Here is a 16,444-nt window from a genome sequence, read left to right as displayed (position 1 = left end):
CATTCTACCAGGGTTCTACCGCACTTTAAGTTTCGAGAAGGGCACTATTTTTTCATCAAAATGCCCATGTATTGGGTTCCTCAACTGAAGCTTGCATTAGCCAATGACCTTTAGTGCTGTTGGCCTGATCAGTCAAAATTTGTACCCAACAGGTGGGTCTTGTGTAGGGGAATCAAATTGGACCCAATCTCTTTCATGTATTGCTTTTTCAACCCAATCCTGCCATTTTATTTCATCACCCGGCCAATTCACAGTCCATGTTAATATCTTAGCTGGATCTTTTTATTCTTCTTGCACCTGTTCTCTACGTCCCTCCCTGGGGCATAAACATTTCTCAGAGTCTCAAGGTGGATATTACGTCTATTCCCTCTACCCACGTGGACCACCCTTCCCTTGTTTTCCCTTCATGTAGACTAATATCTGATAGAGACTTCTAGTTGCACGTTCCTTACCTTTGAATTTTCCCCAGGCGTCTGTTTGATCCAGAGAATTTTTTAAGCAGTATTCCTGTGCGCTGTTAGGTGGTGTCAATCAGCTCTGAGTCCATCATCACCATCATCCACGCCAGTCCTATATAGGTGTCACCCCAGTGAGCTGATGTAAGTTATTTTCCTTCCACACCTTTTTTGACTGGCCTTTTCTTTACTTTTTTTCAAAGATTCATAAAGTTTTCTACTCCTGGTGCATCAAGGAAGACGAGGATTAAGTCCTACGGGTCATGTCATCGGGCGATGTCGGTGATGGATCCGCACTTCGTGTGTCTTTGGTACCTGGAAGACAACCCAAAATCGTGCTCTGAGTGTCAGGTTATGCATTCAAAGGCTTGAGGGAGCCATCCCTAAAGCTGGTGATTAGCCAACACTCAACTCAACGCAAGTCGAGGTCCCAGTTGACAGGAAGGTCCCCGAAGCGGTTGAGGAATCCTTCATCGTCATCATATCATGCCAAGTCCTCAGGACAATTGGGAAACTCAAGGCACAAGAAGAAGAGCAAGAAGTCAAAGCATACTTCGACTTCTCCCCGTCTGTTGGCTGACGAGACGAGGGAGTGCTGGCACTCTAGGCCTTGTTCTGAGGAACCTGAGACTGTGCCGATTCTGCACCTCCCTGAGTTTCCGAGAGCCGGAGCGACCCCTGTACAACTTTGAAAGTTTTGTGAGGCCATGCTCCTCATTTTTGGGCAGCCTGACTCCGATGGAGCACCTTCGGCCCCCGCGGAGTCAGAAGTGGACCCTTCGGGTTCTGCACCGATGGCTTCCGCCTCGGTGCTGGGGAGCACCCATGGATCCAGTCCTGGATCCAGACCGACATCAGTCACACCACCCTGACGCCGATGCTGCTCCTGGCACCACCGCCCCTATTCTCATTGCCGACTCCCACAGGGAGCCGGATGTGCGCTGTACAATGCTGACTCCAATGCAGGCAGAAGCCTTGCCTCCTGTGTCAGATCCTGAGCCCTTTTTTATGGGCTAGGTTATGGTGTGGAATGGGATGTGTCACTGGACCCTTTAGAATGAAAGCTCCAAGATCCTATGGACTAGCGTACACACTTGGGTGAGGCCAACGGACTGGATACTTCTCCAGATAATGGCATGCTTTCTCCTTCTTCTGTGGCTAGGGAGGAGGGGGCTTCCTACTCAATGGTGGTGAGAAGAGCAGCTGAGATCTTGGACCTCGTGTTGCCTTTGGTGGAGATCAAGACTAACCTCCTCACAGAGGTGCTTTGCCCCGTTCCGGGGGACCCAAGCTTTCTGATGCAACACTCTCCTCCCGAGAGCTTGGTCATCCAAGCCTCCACTTCCAAGGGCCAGTTCCCTTCTGCACCCCCACATAGGGAATCCAACAGATTGGATACCCTTGAGAAGAAGATGTTTTCTTCCTCCAGCTTAGCATTGCGATCTGTGAACACTGCAGGCCTTTTGGGGCATTATTTCCACACACTGTAGGATACGGTTGTGCAAGTGCTGCCACAGGCACCGGAGGCTGCCCGGGCTGTACTCTCTCAGTCAGTTACAGATGGAAGAGATTCAGTAAAGTTCACTATCAGTTGTGGCCTGGACTCACTGGACAGAGTGGTTTTGTCATCAGTGGCACTGAGGCGCCACGCTGGGTTGAGGACGTCTGGATTTCCAGGCTACTTTGATGGACATGCCCTTTGATGGCACCCTTCTCTTCCGATACAAGGCAGACTCAGCACTCAAGTACTTCAAGGATTCTCTTTCTAAGGGCAGGTCCCTGGGCCTCGCACTGGCCCCTCATCCCCCCCAGACTTCCTTTTGTGCCTTTCAAGGCGACGGAAGGGGTCTCCAACCGCGTCCATTTCAGCCACTGTGCTGGTCATGCTGCCCAGCCTCTGTGTAGCTGAAGGCGTGGGATCCACCGACCTTGGGGATCATGGAGCCATCGATCTGGCCAGTCCACTGTCCCCTCCCTCTGCAGCAGCCTCTAAGCCTTCCTAGTCTGACTCCCCACCAAGGGCCAGTGGGGGGCAGGATTCACCATCACCTGCTCCACTGGCAATCCATCACGGCAGACCGGTGGGTTTTGCAGATAGTCTGAAGAAGCTCTCCCTCCCCTTCAAGACTACCCCTCCATCCATGCCACCATCAAAGGATCAGATGATGAAAGATCATTCATCCCTTCTCCCTGAGGAAGTTATGGCTCCCTTGGCCAAGGGAGCCATAGAGAGGGTTCCCATGGCAGAAGTAGGTCATGGTTGCTATTCCCATTGCTTTCTGATACCCAAAAAAGGACTCCGTCCTATCCTAGACCTTTAGCCCCGCAATCTCTTCCTCAAGAAGAAGTTCAGGATGCTCACTCTAGCTCAGGTTTTATCTGCCCTGGACCCAGGAGACTGGATGGTAGCATTGGACTTGCAGGACACTTATTTTCTTACTCCTGTCCTGCCTGCCCACAGACTTTGCTTACAGTTCATGGAAGGCCACTAGCACTTTCAGCTCACAGTGCTCCCCTTTGGTCTTACCAGCACCCTTCGGGTTTTCACCAAGGTGAAGGTGGTGGTCGCAGCTCATCTGCGTGGATCAGGGGTTTCAGTCTTCCTCTATCTTGATGACTTGCTGTTGAAGGCGGGCTTGCCCTAGGCTGTCATCCCCCACCTCCAGACTATGGCGGACCGCCTGCATTAATTGGGGTTCACTATAAACATGCCAAAGTCACACCTGACTCCCACTCAGATGCTCCCTTTCTTCTGGACACAGTGCACTTTCAGGCTTCTCCTCCCGAGCAGCGAGTCCAGGATATTCAGGCTATGATGCCAATGTTTCAGTCTCTATTCTGGATTTTGGTGAGATTGACTCTGATGCTGCTGGGCCTCATTGCCTCCTGCATCCTGCTGGTGACACATGCCAGATGGCATATGCGGGCTCTGCAGTGGGTGGGCGCAGCATGTGGGGAATTTCTCCGACAAGGTCCAGATCTCAGAGGGAACTGCGCACGATCTTAAGTGGTGGTTAAAAAACCGTGATTGGGTCAAAGGCAGATCTCTCTCCGTTCCCCAACCAGATCTGACGTATTGGCCGATGGGTCACTCCTGGGATGGGGTGGCTATCTGGGAGAGGTGGAGATCAGAGGCATCTGGTTTCCGTCGGACTTCAGTCTTCACATCAACCTGTTGGAGCTCCATGTGATCTGGTTAGCATTGAAGGAATTTATTTCCTCTGTCAAGGGGAAGATGGTACAGGTGTTCACGGACAACACCACCTCCATGTTGTACTGCAACAAGCTGGGTGGGTTGGGGTTGTGGACCCTTTGCCTCTGGACGTGGCTAGAACAGCAGGGCATATCCCTGGTGGTTCAACATCTGGCAGGTTCCCTGAACACAAGAGCAGACAAACTCAGCTGAAAATGTCTACGGGATCCCAAATGGCACCCGATCCGGAAGTGGCGCAATGTCTCTTTCAGCAGTGGGGAAAGCCTTGGTTAGATCTGTTCACGTCTGCATAAAAAGCACAATATCAGCAGTTTTGCGTGTTGGAGTTTCCAAGGCAACAATCGCTCAGAGATGCTTTTCTCGAGTCAGCTCAGGCCTCCTGCACCCCTCTCCGCCCATACCACTTCTGCCCAGAGTTGTCAACAAGATCAAGAACAGCCGGGCCCAAGTAATTCTTGTGATTCCGGGCTGGGCACATAGAGTCTGGTATGCTGAGCTGTTGAGCGTGTCCATTGATCCTCGGTCAGACTCCTCCTTCAGGAGAATCTTCTGTGCAGCAGCAGGGGAGGACTCTGTACCTGAATCTGTCCACTCTCCTCCTTCTTGCATGGGGATTAAGCGGCAGCAGTTGACAGCTTTTGACCTTCTGCTCAAAGTCTGGAACATTATCTTGGCAGCCAGACATCCCTCCCAAAAACAGTATACGCCTGTCATTGGAAGAAATTTGTGGCATGGTGCACATCCAAGTCTGTTGATCCCCTTTCTGGTCCTCTCTCTGAGGTTCTGTTGTTAATACTTTCTTTTGCCAAACAGGACTTGGCTATGAGCACTCTCAGAGGTTACTTGTCTGCAATTTCTGATGTTCTGAGGTTGCCTGATCAACCTTCTTTAGTTTAACTCCCCTCCTGTACATAGGTTCCTTAAAGGCCTTACACATATGTTTTTTCCATCTCCATTCATTATGCCCCAATGGGATTTGAATTTGGTATTGGCCTTTCTGATCTGTGCTCCTTTCAAGCCTCTCCACAATTGTCCTCTCAGGCTTCTCACTTTGAAAACAGCCTTCCTTGTGCCCATGACATCTGCCTGCACGGTGAGTGAGCTGCAAGCATTGTCATCGAAGCCGCCCTACCTTTCCATCTATCCTGACAAAGCGGTGCTGCGCACTAGGGCTTCCTTTCTACCAAAAGTGGTTATGCCCTTTCATGTAGGACAGTCCATCACCTTGCCTACTTTTTATGCCCCCCCTACATCCTTCTAAGGAAGAGAAGAGACTCCACTGCCTCAACCCAAAAGAGCGTTGGTGTTCTACCTTGATCGTACAAAAGAGTTCCTGGTGGATGATCAACTCTTTATCGGTTATGTGGGTGCAAAGAAAGGTCAGGCAGTGCAGAAGTGGACCATCTCCTAATGGGTCATACTCTGCATGAAGATCTGCTATGTACGGGTCAAAAAGCAACCACCTGAAGGTTTGAGCACTCATTCTATCTGAGCTACAGCTGTGACCACTGCGTTAGAATGTGGAGTTCCAGTCCTTGGCATCTGTCAGGTAGCAACGTGTGCTTCTCTGCACACATTTACCAAACACTACTGCCTGAACATTCAGATGTGTAGGGAAGGGTACTTTGCCCGTTCAGTCCTGCAGGTCTTTCTAGTAGGATCTTGGTTCGCAGACCCACCTCCGGGATTGGTATTGCTTGAGTATCTATTCAAAGGTAAGGAATCTGCAACTAGAAGTCTCTATCAGATGAAATAGTTACTTACCTTTGGTAACGCCTTATCTGGTAGAGACATATTGTAGTTGTAGATTCCTTACCGACCCACATATCCTCCCCTCTCTGCGATCTGATTTCTAGGGACAGGGACTCCCCTTTTAGGGCCTTAGTTTTGACGCACTAGTAGTCAGTAGTCAGTGTTCTTCATGGCTCTACGCTTCTGGCCTCTGAAGCCATGAAAAGAAACTGATGTCAGCGCACCGGGGTGGTGCCTATATAGGACCTGCGACGTATTTTCCGGAGTGGATGATGACAGACGCAGACAGATCGACGCTATCTAATGGCATGCAAAGGTACTGCTCAGAAAATTCTCCTGCTGACACTGGGGGGAAATTCAAAGGTAAAGAATCTGCAACTAGAATATGTCTCTACTAGATAAGGCGTTACCGAAGGCCAGTAACTTGTTCTTCCAGTTAATCATTTGGTTGGAAGGATGAACACACAACGTGACATCAAGAGTATAACATTCAACCTTATAACTAAACTTTATTTCCCTCCACTCAAATCTTCCCCACAACAGATCTTTAACTACTAATCTCCCAAAAGTAAGCAGGTCTGTTGCCCTTGTTGCTTAATCATTTCAACTGATGTGCAGAATGTTCATTCTCCATGTTCATACTATTGTTTGTTTCTCATTTCTGTCTCAGTTCAATACCAGATTTTGGTCAGCCATTACCTTACTTCGCTTCATGGTCTTCATGCCTGGCATGTTCATTTTAGGTCTCTGATATTTGGAGTGCCTCATGATGTTCATCCTCTGCCTCTCCTATTGGATATTTGCATTGTTGTTTGAGTGCCTTCTCCAGCTAATGTTGCATCTTTCCCCGCTGCTATTTTAGGGGTGGTGCGATGGGACCCTTACCTCTCCATGCTTACCCCCTCTCTAGTTGTCCTCTTCCTTCTCAGGTCGAGTTCCCAGGGTTGATGCATCTTTTTATCTGTGCCATCTACCTTGTTCTGTCCCCTAGTTAAAGCCACTCCTAAATCACCTCCAGATCTGTTAAGAAGCAGATATGCCAGCATGTATTGTTCACAGTTTTGAGGAGATAGCAAGTATTTCAGATCTAGGGCCCTTAGATTTTCTTTCACAGCTTCAAAGGACTTTCTGAGTTTTTGTACTGCTTGAGTGTAGTCCAAGAAGATTCTGATCACCTGGTCTTCACATTGAGGATCCTTTACGTTTCTCACATGTTAGGGTTTATGGTTTTTCTTGGTAGGGGTACCTCATCAGTCCTCTGTAGCCCCATTCCATTCTGAAGAATGGGATAAGACCTTCTGGTTTCAGGGTGTGCAGGGTCCATTTTTCCAGAAAGTCCTCCATTAATGGCCCTTTTGCTCACTCTAAAATCCCAACAAGCCTTTAGTTTTTTCTCCTTGATCATGTTTTCTGTCCTGTTATCCAGCCTTTGAGGGAGCCCAGAAAGCATTTTCACCTCTGTTTGCAGCACTCACTCGGGTATGAGTTTATAAACTTCTTGCCCGCTCTTGATACTTTCCTCAGATTTTGCTTCCATCACCTCTCCCTTGAGAGACCTTGCCAAGAAAGGTCAGACATTTTGCTGATCACAGTTCTGCATCTTAGGCGATGAAGTCGTGCATAACTGAGGATCATGGCATGAACTATTTTGATTCTATACAACACACTAAAATAGATATACGCTTAGTTATCTCATGTGCAATATAGTCTCAGCATTATTCTTATCCCAAGACACCTATGAGCATTATTTCTCAGTAGGTTGACCTTGAACAATATTACATAATATTATTTTCCAATGTTGCTCTTAAGTCTTCAATTGCTTGAAGGACTTGAGTCAAGAACAACTCTGGGGAAAGTGGGGACCCTGTGTTCACGAGCCACTTGATAACGAGCATTATTTCTCTGTGCCAATTGTCAACGTATATTGGTCAATCTTATTGAGTGGTGGAGGCCTAGTGTTTTTCTCCTTTCCCATTTTGATGGCATTTGCCATAGAGCACTTTTTGTGTTGACGCTCTGGTCTCACAATCAGCTATTTTCTATTGTTGCCCCCTGCATACTGTTGTTCGCCCTACGTTAGATCAGTTAGGCCTTCAGTCTACTCCACTTGCTGGACCGTATCACAAGTGTTGAGTTCCCTCCACGTCATATCCCTTCCTTCTTTGGGGCTGTTTCTCCCGTTTTAGTGTTTCCCAGGACTTTCCCTCCGGTGTTTGCTCTGGCGATTTCGGAACAGTTCTTTCTAATATGGTGAGGTCTTTACACATTTTCTCCACTGAGTGGCTCAGCATTTCAGAGGTTATGTTTCCCTAATGAGGTATGTTGGTCGGTGGTCCTTGGCCTATTCTTTGCTCTGCTGCAGGTTGGGGAATCTTTCTCCTAGCTATCTACATGCAAATGATTCCATTTGCTTTTCCACAATCCTGCAGTGTTATCGGGTCATCTGTTCTCCCAGATGACCTATTTTACCTGTCCTTCTTCCCATGCAGCCTCTTTTAGATCTTAGCAGCCTTACATAATGCCACCCCTATTAGGGTACAGCTTAGGTAGGGGTCCGTCGATTTAAGAAGGTGTTTCTTTCCTCTCAACCCTCTGTACCAGCCTCCATTCCTGCCTACCCTTTCTACGTAAGTCGGGCTACTGGTTCCTGTCACCTCCAGGACTTTAGATCCACGTCTGAAAGCCCGATGGATGTGAGGTTCCACTGTCTTCTGCTTTTCTGCTTGACTTCAGTGCAGCTCTGAACGGCCGCCAGGGTTTCCAGTTGCGGTGCTGCCTGCAATGGCGCTACCACCGACCTGGTTCACTCTGACCTCTCTGCCTGGGCCTATATTACAACATTTTCCTTGCAGATCCAGTCCTTCTGCTGTTCTTCATATTTCAGGATGAGTGGCTGACTCATTCCTTTTTCTTACCCTCATTTTTTCCTGCACCAGGCCTTGAGGTGATAGGAAGTGGAGTACCCCGCATGGTCACGCAATGCCAGATCCAGACTGCGGTTGCACCCTTAAGGGTCCCACCATTCGCCTTTCTGTATCAGTCTTGAGCTATACAATGGTATTCGATTTTGTGATGTTATTTTGCAGGTTTTTAGAGGATTACATAGAAGGCTTTTGGAGCCTCTCAGAGAGGCTCTCGGTTGGCCGTCTTGCAAGTACAGGCCCTCCAAAACAAAACCGAACTGATCCAGTTGAAGGACTCACTGGGTTTCTTAATTTTTACGTCCACAGAAGGCAGTCAGGAGGGCAAAGCCAGTTAAGTGTTAACATACACCAGCAATTTCAAGCCATGCTGATGGAGGTACCTTGCTCATAATGTTCATGAAATGCTTCACTCATTAAATGGCAAACAGTTATTCTCTGAGCCTCACCTTCGTTATCAGATGGAGCTAGTACTTCTGTGTAAACAACCTTGGCGCAGTAAGTATACCAAAGAAAAAGTAAATCCTTTATTGTAAAATGGAGAAACTCCATCCACCCCTAAGCAGTCAAGCAACTGTCTTCGTAGCTTCTCGTTAAACATAACAATTGTATAAGTTCTAAATGGAATATACCACTTCAGAGACATAAGGGAACTTTTAAGGTGACGCAAATTCTAACTAAAGTTCCATATTCTTCCATTGTCCAATTTTGCAGCACCCCTAAACACTGTGACCACTCGGTAAAGTTTACTAAAATGGGAGGAACTGCGATTTTCTCTTGGTGATTTTACTTTTACCATGTCGCCGTCGTTTACACCTAAGGTCTTGACGGCCTTATAAGTATCATATTGTCTTTCCCTTTCGCTTCGCAGTTGAAGTTCCCTTTATCTTCCTTTTTCTAACTATTCCTCCATACTGAGGGTATCCATGCAGTACGGAGTGGCCCAAGGGGGACACACTCTTGTACAGGGCTTGGGTTTCTTAAAGAACTCAAAGGGACACATCTGTGGTGGTTTAGGGTGTAAATCTGTATTCCTCCACCCTACTTTTCACAGTTTTGACCCAATCATTCCTTTTACATTTTTCAATCTGTAGTACCACTGTCAACATCTTTTTGAACCTCTGTTTGCAAACCTATGGGTCTTGGGGTGATACATTTTTAGTGCACAATGCCCCTCTCTACCCTAAACCTCACTATTTATTTGAGGTCAGCAGGGCTGGTCTGGCAGTAGCGGGCATCGTCGTTTTCCCGGTGGGCTGGAAGGGTGGAGACCAGTTTTACAGATATTAGTGCCGGTTTTTTTACTGGGGGCCGCTTTGCAGCAGTGCTAAAATTTCGACCCCCAGTAACAAAAGAACAAAAGCAGCAGTGCTTTGTCGTTACACCCGACAAGGGGGCTGGTCTGACAAAATTGCCAGGGCTGCTTTGGGTTCCCAGTCTAGTCCTGGAGGTCAGTTGCACTCCATTCAGCTGTATTCAGTTTTTGGAAAGTTCCTGGTTGCTGGATGAAATTGAACAAGCACAGCAACAGAGGCATGGCAGTTTAGTTGACAACCAGAACAGAAAAGTGACCAGAATTGAGGCATCTTTTAGCGAGCATCCTGCAGCGAGGGATCTCAGGAGAGAGAACGGGTGAGTGCAAGGAAATCCTTCAGGAAAGTGGACGAGCCTCTTCTCCTGGTAAACGAACTTGCAGTAAGCTATGAGCGCAAGATTGTCCTCTGAGCGAGAAACGCAAGCCGCTCCGTGAGCCGAACAAGCTCCCTGTGCGCTCCACTCCACCTTGCACGGTCTAGACGAAACAAGCATTTGTAATGCAATAGGTCTCGCACTTGCTTGAGTTAGAGCTATTGGCACTGTAAGTCCATAACTGGACTTTTCTTGCCAGATAAATTGGCCAACACTGCCTAACAATTTCGTCTTTTCCTGCCATACAATTCGAGTGGCCCTTCATATAACTAAAGCACCTCCATTTACCTTCCTCTGTCTGCAGCAAAAAATGAAAATGTTGCCATTTAGAATCCTAATTTAAATCTGCCATGCTAATTTCAATAGAATACCACTTTCACCACCCCATCACCCGAGTTGCTGGCTGGCTAACACAATTCCCCCCAAAAAGACAGCCACTGAGGAGAAATAAATCAGAAAGGTCACCCAAGCATATGAAGAGTGTTCAAACAGTCATAGCGTAATAAGGATGTGAAATTGGCCTGAGTCATGGTCACAATTATAATAAGAAGAGATTATCAAACCATATAGACCTTTATCAGAAATAAACTTTTGGCATTAGGCTGTAATACTCAAAACAGCCCCTAGAGGGCACCATAACAAAAATATAATTTGTAAGAAACATGGTTATGTAACCATATTGTTAGCCCCTAGAGCAGTGGTTCCCAAACTGTGGTCCGGGGACCCCTGGTGGTCCGCAAAACCTCCTCAGGGGGTCCCTGACTGCTTAGAAAATTATATAATATTAACAGATTAGGTCCCCAGCTTTCAGTAATGACTCTGTGGGTGGTCCCCAGATTCCAATAATGATTCACTTGGGGTCCCTGAGTTCCAGTATTGCTAGGGGGGGGGTCCACAGAAGTCAAAAGGTTGGGAACCACTGCCCTAGAGGGTACAACCCCCTGAAAAAACAGGATAAATGAATGCAGTTTAACCATTTACTTAGCCCTTCGAGGGTGTTTTAGGGCTAGCAGGCCTACTGCAATGATATTACAAACAAGGCATTTAAAGCAAAACTTCTCCCAGCTGTGAAACAAATGTTCTAGCCATGTGAAAGCTTAAAAGACACTGAATGGTGGGAGTGGTTATTATTTTGGGGGTCCCCAATAACCTAGTGTGGCGACCCAGAGATGATGTAGACAGATATGCGTTTTGAAGGTGGTCCTATTGTCCAAGGCCACACAAAATGAATTATGAGCAAAAATCTTTGTAAAAGTAATGCCCTGCAAAGCATTATAGGGCGAGTTTTTATGCCGCAATATTATAGTACGTTCACTGCAATGCTCAGAAGAGCCCACAGAGAACACCACAATAAAAATAGCATTGGGAAGAAACATGGTTATATAGCCTTACATTAAGCCTTTGGAGAGCATAACGACATAAAAAAAGAATGGGAGAAAGTTATGCAGTCTAACCATATATGTATCCCCTAGAGAGCATAGCGCATTACACAGTTTCAAGAATAACAGTCCTATTGCAATGATATTTCAAACAAGGCCCATAAAACATAACTTTTCCCAGCTATAAAACAAACGTTCCAGCTATGAGAGGGCTTAAAAAGATAAGAAAATGGTGGTAGAAGAAATAACCACATAAAAAGAAAATGGCAGAAAGTAATGCAGTGTAACCATTTATTTAGCCCCTAGATGGTGTGGTGCATTACACATTTTCAGGGGTGGCAGGCCTGTAGAAATGATATTAAAAACAAGGCCCTTAAAAAAACAAGTTATTCTTAGCTGTAGAACAAAAGTTCCAGCCATGAGAGCGCTTAAAAAGACACTGAATGGAGGAAGGTGGTATTATTGTGGGGTCCCCACTAACCTAGTGTGGTGACCCAGAGATGAGAAAGAGTAAGTTGTGCTGAACGTTTTGGTAGTGGTCCCATTGTCCTTGGACCACTACAGGCATTATGGGGCAAGTTTCCCAACTGCAGTGAATTTTGTAGTATCTGCTCTCCTGATGTGCCGGGAGCGCCACTTTCAGTTTGAGGATTTCTGTTTCACATAAAGCATTTAGCAATTTCATGTGTTTTAGGGGAGAGCCTCAAGAAATGACTCTGTTTAGGTAACTGTAAACAATGTGACCAGCGCTCCAATACCGCAGATCAAGTTTTTGAAAGGCAGGAACGAATTAAAGTGATGGGAGTGAGATGGGTGTGGTTAAAAGCCCACAATACTTACAACAGGTCAAAGCGCTTGTGCCTGAAAATGGGCCCACTGCAAAAATAGTCACCAAAACACAAGCACAGCACTTCCCCAGGCGTGGAAGGTACACTGGACACACAGAAGACAACATGCTTACTTCCAAGAGTTTCAATGCAAGTCAATTGATGTTATCCGAAAATGTAGTGTGTCCTATCATGCATTTTGTAATTAATATGCAAACATAGAATTATAACTTAATCCACCTAAGCAAGCAACTGGATATACCTAAGAGGGTTGCAGTTATGTAATCATAAAAGATATCTCGGTGCATTGGAAAACTGTCAGTAACGCAGAATAGTAAACTTGATCAGTAAATTATTATTCAGACTACTAATGTATTATTAAAGCACCACTAAAATGTTTAGTTGCCAAAATATTAAGATGTCTAAGCATGCTGTTTGTAACCATTATTCAAACACTGATAGGCAAATATAGAGCAAAACGCTTAGACCACCCAGGCAATCAACAAAATGTACCTAAGAGGGCCACAATTATGCAAAAGAGAAACATACAGCAATATGGTAGCAAGATAATTCAGAAGTACAGTAAAGCAATTCGAAAACACAGAATAATTAATTCCCAAGAACAAGGTTTCACAGTGCTGCATTAGATACATCTAGAAAGGGCAGAGCAAAGTTTAAGGGATAATGGTAAGGGGTGATATTAGCGGAGGATAGGCCTACAAGGGGGTTAATTAAATTAGTGTTCATCATATCTATTTTTTTAGAATGTATTTTATCAACCATTGAGTACATTATAAACACTATACCATTAGCAAATTCAATCAAGTGAGCCATCATCCCAGACATGTCGTAAAACAGCAGTAATTCCGTACAAAGGGACTAGTTTTTGTAGGATGTTACAGTAGAAATAATTGTCTGTTAATCCTTCTCCCCTGATATGTGCACCTCTCCCCATAGCTGCCTGTTTATCCCTGACCCTCAGACTCCTCGCTATCATCTGTAGAGACTTCCTCAACCTACTCGAGCCTCGTGAGGATCCCCCTCCATGTTTGCAAAACCTCCTCTGCATGTTCATCCCTCCTACACTGACAGAGCCTCATCTCTTCTGCCACCGCCCATTCCTTCACATCTTTGATACATCCCTGTTCCCTGGGCCCTAATGGGCTCATCCATGAAATGGCAACCCGCAGTTTTGCTAGCAGCAGGGCCAGATGCAAAAATGTCAACTCCATTTTCCCACCTTTCGTTTCCTGACAACCCCCAATAGACATGTGGTCGGGTCCAGGTCCACTGCTACATCCTCAACATACTCCAATCTCTGGATTACTAAGTGCCAATAGGCATTCACAGGTGGACAGTACAAGGCTAAATAAAGAAACGTTGAGAGTCTGCCCTGACATTAGTGGCATCTGTCTGTTTTGGTGGGGTCTATTCTATGTAGGAACGCCATGATGATACATGTGCGGTGTATGTAATTATGTAATTAAAATGCACTAGCTTGAACCGCGCATTGCATGTCCCCTGCTTGACCAGCGCACAAACACCTTTCCATTGGTCGTCGTCTAATGGTGTACCCGGTTCTTCTTCCCGGGTCGCCCTAGCCCAAAATATGGTCCTATGCATATCTACAATCATGGCCCCATATAAGTGAGAAACGAAGAGCCTTAGTATGACTTCGGGGACGGAAAAGCCCATCCACCAAAGTCCCAATGGATATGCTATCGCCAATGCTGCAGCCTTCCCACTGGACCCATTACGAGTTTCCCACTGGCCCAGCGAGAAACGGCCTACAGCATTGTCTCCATCTCATAATAGAGCCGGCGGCTATGCTGTAGTGCGTAGGGTGCAGTAGCGCCCGTCGCAATGTTCACTGTCTGCAAAAGACAGTAGTAGTAGTATTAGTAGTACAAACTTTATTCGACTTTCAACAAGTCATAAACGTATCAAATAAAACACATCTATATATAGGAGCACCTTAAATAGAATAAAAGAATAAAAGAATAAATAGCAAAAATAAAATACATATCATTAGTTTATCCATTCGCACATATTTAAATAGCCTAGTTAGGTTTGCACCAATACACCCATAGACTTTCTTGCAGTTAATACAGAGCATAAAAAAATTGTCAAAATTCCACACATTTCAATAGAGGATAAAACCTGTAAGCTAACGTACGCACTACGGCACTGACGCAAATGAATCAATCTTAAAAGAGGCACTAAAAGACGCTTTCTCTGTTTGTCGTAAAATTTACAGAAGAGGACCACATGTATTGTAGTTTGGGATGCCTTTGCGTCACAGGGACATACCCTTAAAGTTCTACTCCAATCATTTATAGTCGGAAAAGTTACTAGGCGATGGAAAGTATCTAACCTTAATCTTGTAAGAACAAAACGATACCAAGGGTTTACCACATTTACCAAGTAGGGCTGCATGCCCTCCGTAGACAAGATTAATTCGTTAGACATAACACTAAACCTTTTTGATTCTACTTCCCATCGCTGTTCTTCTAGATGCTTCAACGTCAAGGCCCTCAATTCCTTCCTGGTAATTTTTTCCAATGATTCTTGGTTTGTATAATATTCTTTACTGCCCATGTTTCCAAAAAAGGTCATAATATATCTCAACCAAGGGACTCTTAAGGAGTATGTTGACGCCATACAATCAGATAAAATAACCTTATTTAGTCCAGTGTGTTCAGAGGCCCAAACTTTCTGCCATAATAATAATGGCTTTATCTTTATCAAGTCAGCTAGAAAGGAGACTCCTAATTCTGCATGACTAATATACGACGATGTGCCGTTTGGTACCATTAACAAATATCTGAGAAAATCATTTTCCACCGTCTGGATCAGGTTGCAATTAGTATACCCCCAAATACCTGATCCATACATGGCAGCCGGGATACACTTGGCTCTTTAGATTTTTACCATATTCAGCGGGGTAATCCCCCCTAGCCTTTTTGAGAACATTTTCAGAGCTGCCGTTGTTTTAATGATCTGATCTTTTTTCGTTTTCATACAGTGTGCCCAGGAACCCTGTTTATCAAACATTATACCCAGGTATGAGAATGTTCGGGCTATATCGACTTTCCCCTCTTGGATAGTAATATTATAGGTCTTGCCCTGTTTCCTACCGCAATTCATTATAAAAGTTTTAGAACGGTTAACGGTAAGTCCCAAGTCTGTCATAAAAATTATGCAAGTGGTTAAAAGTTTTTGGAGGGCTAGTGGTGTCCTGGCCATAAGTACTGCATCATCTGCATAGAGTAGCACCGGGACAGCACGGTTACCTATTTGGGGAAGATCTTTGCATTTACTTATCAGTTCACATTCTAGGTTATTTATGTATAATGAGAACAAGAGTGGAGCAAGTACACAGCCTTGGCGCACTCCTCTGTGTATGCCAAAAGGCCTAGTACATTCCCCTCTTATCCCATACCTTACTCTTGCTCTACACCCTGTATACAGGTCCCGTATAAACTGAATTATTGTTGATTCTACCCCATGCTACTTGAGATGTCCCATAACATCTCATGTAATACACAGTCAAATGCTGAAGAAGGGTCTATAAAGGCCAAGTACAAATTACCCTCTCTAATCCTTGTGTACTTCCCGATTATAATGCTTAGATTCAGGCCCTGTTCCACCGTACCTATTCCTGGGCGGAAGCCATACTGTACTGGAGATAAAATGCCATTTTCTTCCGCCCATGTTTGAAGTCTATTCAAGATAATTCTCCCCGCTAGTTTAGCTGATGTATCAAGTAGGGAGATTGGCCTATAACAAGCTTGGTTAAGGCGATCACCTTTTTTATATATAGGGACGATAATAGAGTCTCGCCACAATGATGGGGGGCCTTGTATGCAGAAAGCCCTCAATATCTGCGTCAATAAGGGGCCCCATAGTTGCGTGTTTGCCTTATATAAATGTACCGGAACACCATCAGGGCCTGGCGCTTTCCCCGCTTTGCTTGAGTTTATGGCTTCCACTACCTCCTCTAGACTAAACTGGGGTGTTACAGTCAGACGTGGGCCTTCCTGGGCACCTGGACCCTTTAGGGAATCCGTTGACTCTATATCACTGGGCTGACAGTATATCTTAGAAAAATATGCAATCCAATCCTCTTCCGAAATTGCAATTTCCATTCTAGGGATATCTCTATCCCCTAACACAGGAGTATTTATTGTTTTCCAGAAGAGGATAT

The sequence above is a fragment of the Pleurodeles waltl genome, chromosome 10 (assembly GCF_031143425.1).
Source record: "Pleurodeles waltl isolate 20211129_DDA chromosome 10, aPleWal1.hap1.20221129, whole genome shotgun sequence".
In the NCBI taxonomy this organism is placed as follows: Eukaryota; Metazoa; Chordata; class Amphibia; order Caudata; family Salamandridae; genus Pleurodeles; species Pleurodeles waltl.
This window is presented reverse-complemented; position numbering follows the sequence as displayed.